This window comes from Ovis aries, chromosome 11 (genome assembly GCF_016772045.2).
Source record: "Ovis aries strain OAR_USU_Benz2616 breed Rambouillet chromosome 11, ARS-UI_Ramb_v3.0, whole genome shotgun sequence".
Taxonomy (NCBI): domain Eukaryota; kingdom Metazoa; phylum Chordata; class Mammalia; order Artiodactyla; family Bovidae; genus Ovis; species Ovis aries.
Genome location: NC_056064.1, coordinates 42116062 through 42125114, shown reverse-complemented (window position 1 = coordinate 42125114; position 9053 = coordinate 42116062). Strand labels below are relative to the sequence as shown.

Genomic DNA, 9053 nt, shown 5'->3' with positions numbered 1-9053 from the left:
GGCCAAGTCCACAAACCATGGTCCATACAGGATCCTACCTCTCCGTTCGCCCCCAGCCCGATCACATCTGAGGCTGGTCCTATCTTCAGAAAGTCCAGAGAGAGGTGACGCGAATGCTCACAAGGTCACCACTGCCTACAGGCCTTGCCGGAACAGGCAGCACCTTCTCCTAGCCTGGCCTGGGTCACAGCCCCCTCCACAAGAGCCCCCCGGGGGAGTTGGGCAAGGCTACCCTGGAAATCTTCCATTCCCTTTCCCCAGCTTCCGTCTCCTCTGGGGCCTCCCCTCTGCCTGGCAGCTGGTATTGGCAGCACTAAGGGAGGGGCCCTTCTGCTGCCCACTCACAGCTGGCTGGGCCAAGACCTGCTATCCTGGGGGCAATCATTCTCCTCTCCCTCCCTCCCCAATTCCTTCTTGGATTTGCCCTTTTCTCTCCATTCCCTCCCACACCACCCCCACCCCATCTTCTTACCACTCATTACTTCCCCACTTTCATTCTTTTATTTCAGAAAAAAAAAAAACCGAAAAACCGAAGTTTAAAGCTGCCGAAGCTGGATCACCTCCCCCCGACCCACTTCCACGTGTGGTCACAGTCTGTGTTGGCAGGATCACAAGGAAAGGAATCGAAAACTGTGAAGGGGTTCGAGGGAGGGGGCAAACCTTGCTCTAGGGGGGAGGAAACACAATGCCTCTCTCTCTCGCCTTCCCCTACTCTGTGCAAAGGAGTTGGCAGGGGAGGGTCCGACACACAGCTAAGGCGTCACCTGGAGTGATCACCAAGTGTCAGAGCTGGAAACAACCGTAATGATGATTTTACAAATGGGGAAACAGAGGCTGGAGAGGGGAAGTGGCTTGGTCAGTGTCATGAGGGCTGTTGGTGGCAGATTCAAACCTGTCATCCCACAGTGGGTGGGTCTGAGGTGGCACCTGTGCCCTCTAGCCTCTCACTGTGAGCAGGTCAGTCAGTGGGAGCAGATCCCTTGGGCTTCCAAGTCTTCTGAGCCACATCTAGAAGGCAGAGGACCACCCTTGCCAGACACCAGCATCTGGGCATCTGGAGAGGGTGGGATGGCAGAGTGGCTTCAGAGTGGGGGTCCTGCCCGCCCACTTCCAGGCAGCTGCCTCTCCAGCTTCCTCCTCAAGGCCTGTGGGGGCCCGCTATTCCAGCTGGCAGCCACACCCACCAAACATTTGGCTGGGCTGGACTGGGCTTGACTAGGGGGTGGGTCCTCCTGGGTCCTAAGAAGCTAGCATTGGTGTGCCCATGAACAAAATGGAAGGGATTGGCCTCAAAGGGTGTGCCCCAGTGCCTCCCTCCTCCCCTTGTGTCCAATGGCAACAGCTGTTTCCCCCTACCTCTGGATCTCTCCCCATTTGGCCTCTCACTGTGAGGCCCTGCATCTGGGTGTCCTTTGTTTCATGTTTTCATTCTCTTGCTTTGGGATTCTCCTCCTCTTGATTCATTCTCTCTCTCTTTCTCTGTGCCTCTGTTCTCCTTCTGAGATGCAGTGGGAGGGGAGGAGCTTTGGCGCTTTCCCAGGATGGGCAAAGGCCAACCGGAGAAGAGTGGAAGACGGAAGGGTGTCAGAGTTGGGTTGGGGGCAGAGGTGACTGTGGTTGCTCTGGATAATGCAACTACCCGGAAATGTCAAATTTGGGGTTTCTTTCTGCTTTCAGTCCGCTGGTTTGGGCTCTGCTATTTCCCACCACAAAGCAAAGCAGGCTGGTGGTTTTAGGGGCCCAGATGACAGAGGAGAAAACTGAGGCATAGAGGGTGGGGTTCAGAAAGATCAAAGCCTGCCTACCGTTTGGATGAGCTGGGGTCCCAGGCTGCTGCCCCTAATTGCCCCTTATCACCAACTCCAGGTCACAGCATTACATGGGGAAGGATTTAAACAAAAATTATCACAGGAATACATTCCCCGAAAGAAGACTGGCCATAATTTGATAGGAATCAGAATAATCCCTAGCCGAGCCAGTAGTTCACACGCTCTGCCTGTATCCTGAACTGAACCGTGGCACACTCGTGTGCAAACCTGGTTGAACTCTTCAACTCAGTTGATCTTTGTGACAACCTTGAAGGTAGGCAGGGCCAGAGCCCTCCCCTTTGATTAGTCCAGGACAGAGTCCCATCCACGGCAGTCTGGCCAGTGAGTGCATAGCTGGCACTGGGATCCAAGTTGCTCGGCTCTATGGGCACTGTCCCTATACAACCCTTTAAAACTTTCCCTACCCTGAGCACACGCCGTAGTCTTCACTCTAGCCCATGGTTTTTTGTTTTGTTTTGGCCATGCAGTATGAGGGATCTTAGTTCCCCCACCAGTGATCGGACTTGCACCCCCTGCATTGGAAGCACAGAGTCTTAACCACTGGACCCCCAGGGAAGTCCCACAAGCCCATGGTTGTTTTGTGACACCAAGCGTGGCACGTCCATCCCTGTGCTGGTCCCTGCCCTGTGTTGATGTCCTGAGCAGCCCCGAGTCAGGTCTGGCTCCCCATTCTTATACGGATGTGGGTTCGAGTCACATAGGAAGGGAACAATGATCCCAAGTTCTCTTTCTGGTCCTCGGAGACAGGTTAGCCGTGAAGAGGGCCCTGCTGATGCCCCTACCTTAAGGTCGCCTTGACCTAACTGTCCCCGGGGGCAGGGGGAGATGGTACAGAGATGCCTTTGTCTCCTCTGCTCCAGGTCTCTTCTTCAAGGAGAGTTCCTGTTGTGCAGGAGCCAGAGGGGAGGTGGGGGGTGAAGAGTCTTCCCAGGAAAGCTGGAGGCCTTCCAGGAAGTATCTCCGTGCCCCAGCATAGCAGGCACAGCAGAAGCCGAAGTCCATGGGCTCTTAAGCATCCTGTTTCACCCCCATGGTGCCTCTGCAGGGGGCTGTCCACCTCCACTCCAGCCCCTACCTTTAAGGCTCCTGGAAGTGGGGGAGCCACAGGTTCATGCTCAGACTGCACCCCTGAGACCAGTGTCTCTTCCTCTCCCAGAATTTCCACACTCGGGTACCCCACTGTGAAAATGCTGCCCATGCCTGTCCCTGAAGACAGAGTGGTACCTAAGGAGGGGGCATACGCGCCGTGAGAAATTCGGTGTGAGTTAGGGGAAGGAAAGGAACTTCTGGGTCCGCGCTTCCTGCCCCTGCCCCTGCCCCCTGTCCTCTACCATTCTTCAGGGAAGTCAACTTACAGTGAAGTCACCAAGGGAACACGAGGCCTTCCAGCCTCAGGCATAGTGACTGTCCTCTGTTTCTGGGAATGGGGTGAGGGGAGGGTGACCCAGTGGGTGGGAGGGGGGAAGTCAGCCTTCCTTTGCCCAGCTGCCCCATCCACCTGATTTGGGAGAGAAGCTCACAGGGCAGGGAGAGCAGGGGGGTGCAACATTTGGGCTGAGCACACATGTCCTATTCCAGAGAGGAGCCCACCCTCCTCGCAGCGGGGGTAGGGCTGAGAGGCTGGCGGGTGAGAGGAGAGGTGGGCCACGGGCACTGAGATGGGCAGCTGATGGGCCTGGTGACTGTCCTGAGCAGCCCCAGGTCAGGTCTGGCTCCCCATCCTTAAGCCCACTGATTACCAGTCCCCTCTTCCGCTGAGCTAGTTTCTCCTCCTTCTAGCCCAACAAGAAATCTTTTGTGTCTCAGCCAGCCCAGTGTGGACCTCAAGCCCTCAGGGCGGTACACGAGAGAGGGCTGTGCATCTCCTTCTCTGCCACCTCCCCACCACTTTGCCTGTCCTTTTTGTTATGACCCGAGGAGGTTCCTTTCTCTCCAGCTCTGTTTTCCATTGTTCTTGACTTATGGCTGGCACCAACCCACTGATGCCTTCCCTGTCTGCTCCCAGCCTCCGAAATCGGCTCCCCAGAGCCAGGAGCCAGTGTGGGTATAAAGTCCAAATGAAGGGTGGTCCAGCGCTCCATCCCCTCCTCACTGGCCTGGTCTTCATTTGCTGCTAGAATGGACCCCAAGCACCCGTGTCCCCTTCGCTCCAGGCTTCAGCCGTGCAGTTCCCCCAGTGCACTGGCCTCTCAACTCCAATGCATCTACCTAGAATGTCATTCCTCCCTTTCCTGCCTGGGGACGTCCTCTTCATCTTCCATACAGTCCGTGTGGCAGAGAGGAAAACACAAAGACTTTGGACCTTCGACACTCAACAGGAAGGCAGAGACGGCAGAATGGAAGTTTGTCACAGTCAGTGATTCGGGATGGGGAAGGGGGGTGTCTGTCGGTGCCAGGGCTTGATTCTGCCAGAACGTGGGCAGCAAAAAAAAAAAAAAAAAAAAAGAGCTGAGTTAGATCTGCTTCCAAATCCCAACTTTGCCAACTTAGCAATCGGGTGACCTGAAACCACTTTCCTTCTTTGTAAAGCAAACCCGGCTCTGCTGTGTGACTCCAGGCACATGAGTCTGCCTCTCTGAGCTGAGCGGCCTCTTTCGTAAAAGGAGGACAGCAAGGCTTACCTGCCAGAATTGCTATGAAGACTCACTCACAGAGCCGAGCACATAGCAAGTAGGTGCTCAGGGACTTTAGCCAGGTATTTTCTCCTCAGCACCCTTGAGCCCCTCAATCCTGTATTGCAAACCTGTGCTTTCTGTCTTAATATTTATGTATTTGGCTGTGTGGGGTCTTAGTTGCAGCATACAGGATCTTTAGCTGAGGCATGCAGACTCTTAGTTGTGGCAGGTGGCATCTAGTTCCCTGACCAAGGATTGAACCCGGGCCCCTTGCATTGGGAGCACAGAGTCTTAGCCACTGGACCATCAGGGAAGTCTCCAGAAGCCTCTTCTTAAGGCCTGAACTAGTTGCCTAAAGGGCTGTGTCTTACTGCTTGACTTTTAATCTGTGCAAGAGTGTGAGTTGCTCCGTCGTGTCCAACTCTGTGGCCCGATGGACTATAGCCCACCAGGCTCCTCTGTCCATGGGATTCTCCAGGCAAGAATACTAGAGGGAGTAGCCATTCCCTCTTCAGGGGATCTTCCCAACCCAGGGATTGAACCCCGGTCTCTTGCATTGCAGGCAGATTCTATACCGTCTGAGCCACCAGAGAAGCTGGTGTTTCAGAAATATGTGCTGGATTAATAAAGGTCCCTGTCGTAGCATAGGGCTTCCTCAAGCTCTGATCCCTTTCTCTAGGGCAGTCCCCCGCTTCCCGTTTATTAAGCCCACTGATTACCAGTTCCCTCTTCCCGCTGAGCTAGTTTCTCCTCCTTCTGCTGCTGCTAAGTCACCTCAGTCGTGTTCGACTCTGTGTGATCCCATAGACAGCAGCCCACCAGGCTCCTCTGTCCCTGGGATTCTCCAGGCAAGAATACTGGAGTGGGTTGCCATTTCCTTCTCCTCCTTCTAGCCCAACAAGAAATCTCCTGTGTCTCAGCCAGCCCAGTATGGACCTCGAGCCCTCAGGGCAGTACACGAGAGAGGGCTGTGCATCCCCTTCTCCGCCACCTCCCCACCACTTTGCCTGTCCTTTTTGTCATGACCCAAGGAGGTTCTTGGTTCACAGCATCCCGAAGGCTCTCTCCTCTGCTGCCTTGGCTTCTGCCTGCTCTGGTCTTACTGATCTGCTTTCCCCCTCACAGCAACAGTAGCCTCATCTTTGCCCCGTGCTGGGCTGTCTTTCGAGTTCTTAATCCACCTGCCAAGCCAGCAAATTACCTGGCTGGAATGGCCCTCTGCACCTTCTTCTGTGTCAGCCTCACCCTCTCTGGATGATAGCACTGCCCCAGGACTCTGCATGGAAAGGGCATGATGACCCTGTCCCAGGAGGAGGTGGGGGCCCCTAGGGCTTTCTAGAGAGCCATCTCTTTAACTCTGGCTAGAAGGGAGCCTAGACAGGTGAGGCAAACAGGAGCAAGACAGGGAGCGTGTAAGAATCTCCAGGTGGCAAGGTCTGCATGGACCCACACATCCACTGGCCACATCCCACATACTGACTACTGCTTCCCCTGCCAGCTCCCTCTTGGCCCCACAGGCTGACTGGGGTTGAGCTGTGGTTGGGGGTGGGGGTGGGGAGATAATACTCATGTATCAAGCTAGGCAGGATGCTTTCACAAACCCTATCTCTCTACTTTTTTCTTTTAAAAATGTTCAACTTCCCCATATTTAAATAGGTAGCACAGGACATGATACAAAAACTCAGAAGACTTAAAAGGATAAATGGTGAAAAGTTAGGGCTTCCCAGGTGGTGCAGTGGTAAGGAATCCACCTGCAAATGCAGGAGACACAAGAGGCGCAGTTTCAGTCCCTGGATCAGGAAGATCCCCTCCAGTAGGAAATGGCTGCCCGCTCCAGTATTCTTGCCTGGAACATCCCATGGACAGAGGAGCCTGGTGGGCTACAGTGCATGGGGTCGCAGAGTCGGACACGACTGATCGTGCGTGTGTGTGTGCCCACACGTGCTCACACACACACAGTGAAAAGTCAGTCTCTCTCTTTTCCTGTCCCTTGGGTCCCTTCCGCAGGGACAACTACAGTTTTAGTCTTGTGTATACTCCCAGAAAATGTCTATACATTTACAAACACAACTTACACCTCCTATGAGTCACATTGGAGGGAAACTGAGGCCCTCAGAGAAGTGAAGTACTTTGACTAAGGTCACACAATTGTGAAATTGACAGAGCTGGGATATGCAAACAGATCTAACTGTAAAACTCAGCTCTTTTCGCTGTCTGTGCTCTGGCAGAAGCAAGCCCTGGTACCAACAGAGCCCCAGCCCCCACCCCCGCCCACCATGAACCACTGGCTGTGACCAACCTCCATTCTGAGGCCTTGGAGATGCCAGGGGTCTTTGGTGAGTGTCTGAGGCTCCAGGGGCCTGTACTGACTTACTAGGGAGGGAGCACTCCGGTATGGAAGAAGGAAAGTTCCCGCAGGTGTCCTTTTGTGGCTGCTGTGTGGTCAGGACCAGTACGACTCCCAAGGTACAGAGAGTTCTGGAGAGAGACGCCACATGAGCGTATGAGCGTGGGTCTCTGGCTAGAGGGGATTGTGGTTGTGGTTTCAACTACATTTGCAGAAAATACCCTCATGATCTCCCTGTGGTTGGGCAGGGCTGAGCGGGGATGGGAAGCATGGGGGCTGTTCTCCGTGGAAGCTAGGTGCTGCAGGTGAGGGGAGGAGGCTGGGCTCAGTTCCCGGTGGAGAGCAGGCAGGATGCCTGAGCGGGGCTGCCCACCAGACTTCCAGGCTCTCAAGTCTCTCTCTCCTTGGTCAGGCCAGGGTGAGCTAAGAGAGACCCCCAACTCTCCTGACTAGTAAACACCTGTACACCTACAGCTATGTCTCAGGCAGCTTCCTATGTGAGCTCTCTGTAGGGTCTTTCTGGATCCTGGCTTCCCATTCAGTTTCTTTGTTTCTGTGACTTCCTATGGGTCATGTGTCAGTCTGGTGTCCCCTCAACTTAGGGGTCTATGTCCCTGAGGCCCTGTGAAAACCAGGAGACCCAGGTAGGCTCTCACCTCTGCAGTGAAAGGAGGGAGTGGTAGGTAGTGAACATTCCTTCCTCTCTCGGGTTGACAACATTCTTGTTTTGCAGAGATAGTAGCCAGAACATTCCGTCCTTTATGTCTGTGCACACAGCCAGCCAGATCTAGCTTGGTGCCTAGTGGTCAGTCAGAGATGTGCTATGAGATGCAAGAGTCAAGAAACATACCTGCCCCGCCCTCCCAGCATTCAGACCAGCACTTTCCACGCTGGTGAACAACAGCCAAGGCAACTGCACTGAATCCTAGACTTGACCAGTCCTAGGAAGAGGAGTGTAAATCTTTAAAACAACAACGGTTAACAGCCCTATAGTGCTTTACAGCATTCGAAGCACTTTACATGTACTCACTAAATTCTCCCCCAAATGCTTTGAGGGAGGTCCTATTACCATTATTATATTACAATGAGGAAATCAAGACAGAAGACTTGCTCCAGGTCACACAACTCAAGGCGCTGATGGTGAATCTGGTTCTAGATTCTGTGTTTTTATTTTTTTTTAATAATTTTATTTATTTTCGGCTGTGCTAGATCTTTGTTGCTGCACGGGCTTTTCCGTAGTTGCGGAGAGTAGGGGCTACTCTCTAGCTGCAGTGCTCGGACGTCTCATCGTGGTGGCTTCTCTTGTTGCGGAGCACAGGCTCTAGAGCTTTCAGGCTTCAGCAGTTGCAGCCCGTGGGCTCAGTCATTGCAGTTCCCGGGCTCTAGAGCACAGGTTCAATAGTTGTGGCTCATGGGCTTAGTTGCTCCAAGGCATGTGGGATCTTCCCGGACCAGGGATTGAACCTGCATCTCCTGCATTGGCAGGCAGAATCTTTACCTGTGCTGTGCTTTTAATTACTATGCAGTCATCCTGGTTTCCATTTCTATTCCTAGAGGGTAGGGTTTGTTCCTCAAATATTTACTGAGTGTCTGCTCTGGGCTGGGACAGCGTGGGAGCATTTAAAGGTGAATGGGATATTGTGTGTCATTGAGGGTAGAAAGGTATGTAAACAAGAAATTGTCCTTCAGCATGAGGGTGCCATAATACGAGCATAAATGTGTGGCTGGAAACAGGGAGGGTGAGGTGCATACTGCCTAGACCAAGTGTCACCGAAAGGCAGATATCAAGTGGCAGGAGGATATTCCAGGCAGAGGGAATGGTATATAAAAGCTTACAAGAAAGAGATATGGTGTGCCTGAGTGTTGAAACCTCATGGACAATAACTGTCAGAGGGGTTGCCAGAGAGCTCAGGGCTGGCACTTCCGTCCAGCTTCCTGCTCCAGCCTGCCCTCCAGCTCTGGCCTCCAGGCTCTCAGTACCTACTCCATAAGAAGCACTGTGCCAGGTGTTGGCCCAGAATGTGGGAGAAAAGTGGTAGCCTGGGTGGCGGAGAAAGAGCTGGTGATCAGCTGCAAAGATCTTTGTGGCTGGTGTTATTCAGGAGGTGAAGGCAAGGCTGCTGGGAAGAGCTGCCAAGGGAGGATTATGGGAGGACGTGGGGACTTGCAGATCGTGGTCATCTCTCGACAGGAAGATTTTCAGACTGTAGGGAAGGGACACGCTCTGTGCGTGTGTGGGGGGGGGAGAGGGGGTCCTCCTTT

At 53.6% G+C, this 9053-nt stretch overlaps 1 protein-coding gene across 1 annotated transcript in view; it reads left to right on the top strand.

Moving 5' to 3' along the window:
* The window catches only part of STAT5B (signal transducer and activator of transcription 5B), a 76013-nt gene that overhangs the window by 1513 nt on the left and 65447 nt on the right, over positions 1 to 9053 (top strand). The window lies entirely within an intron of this gene.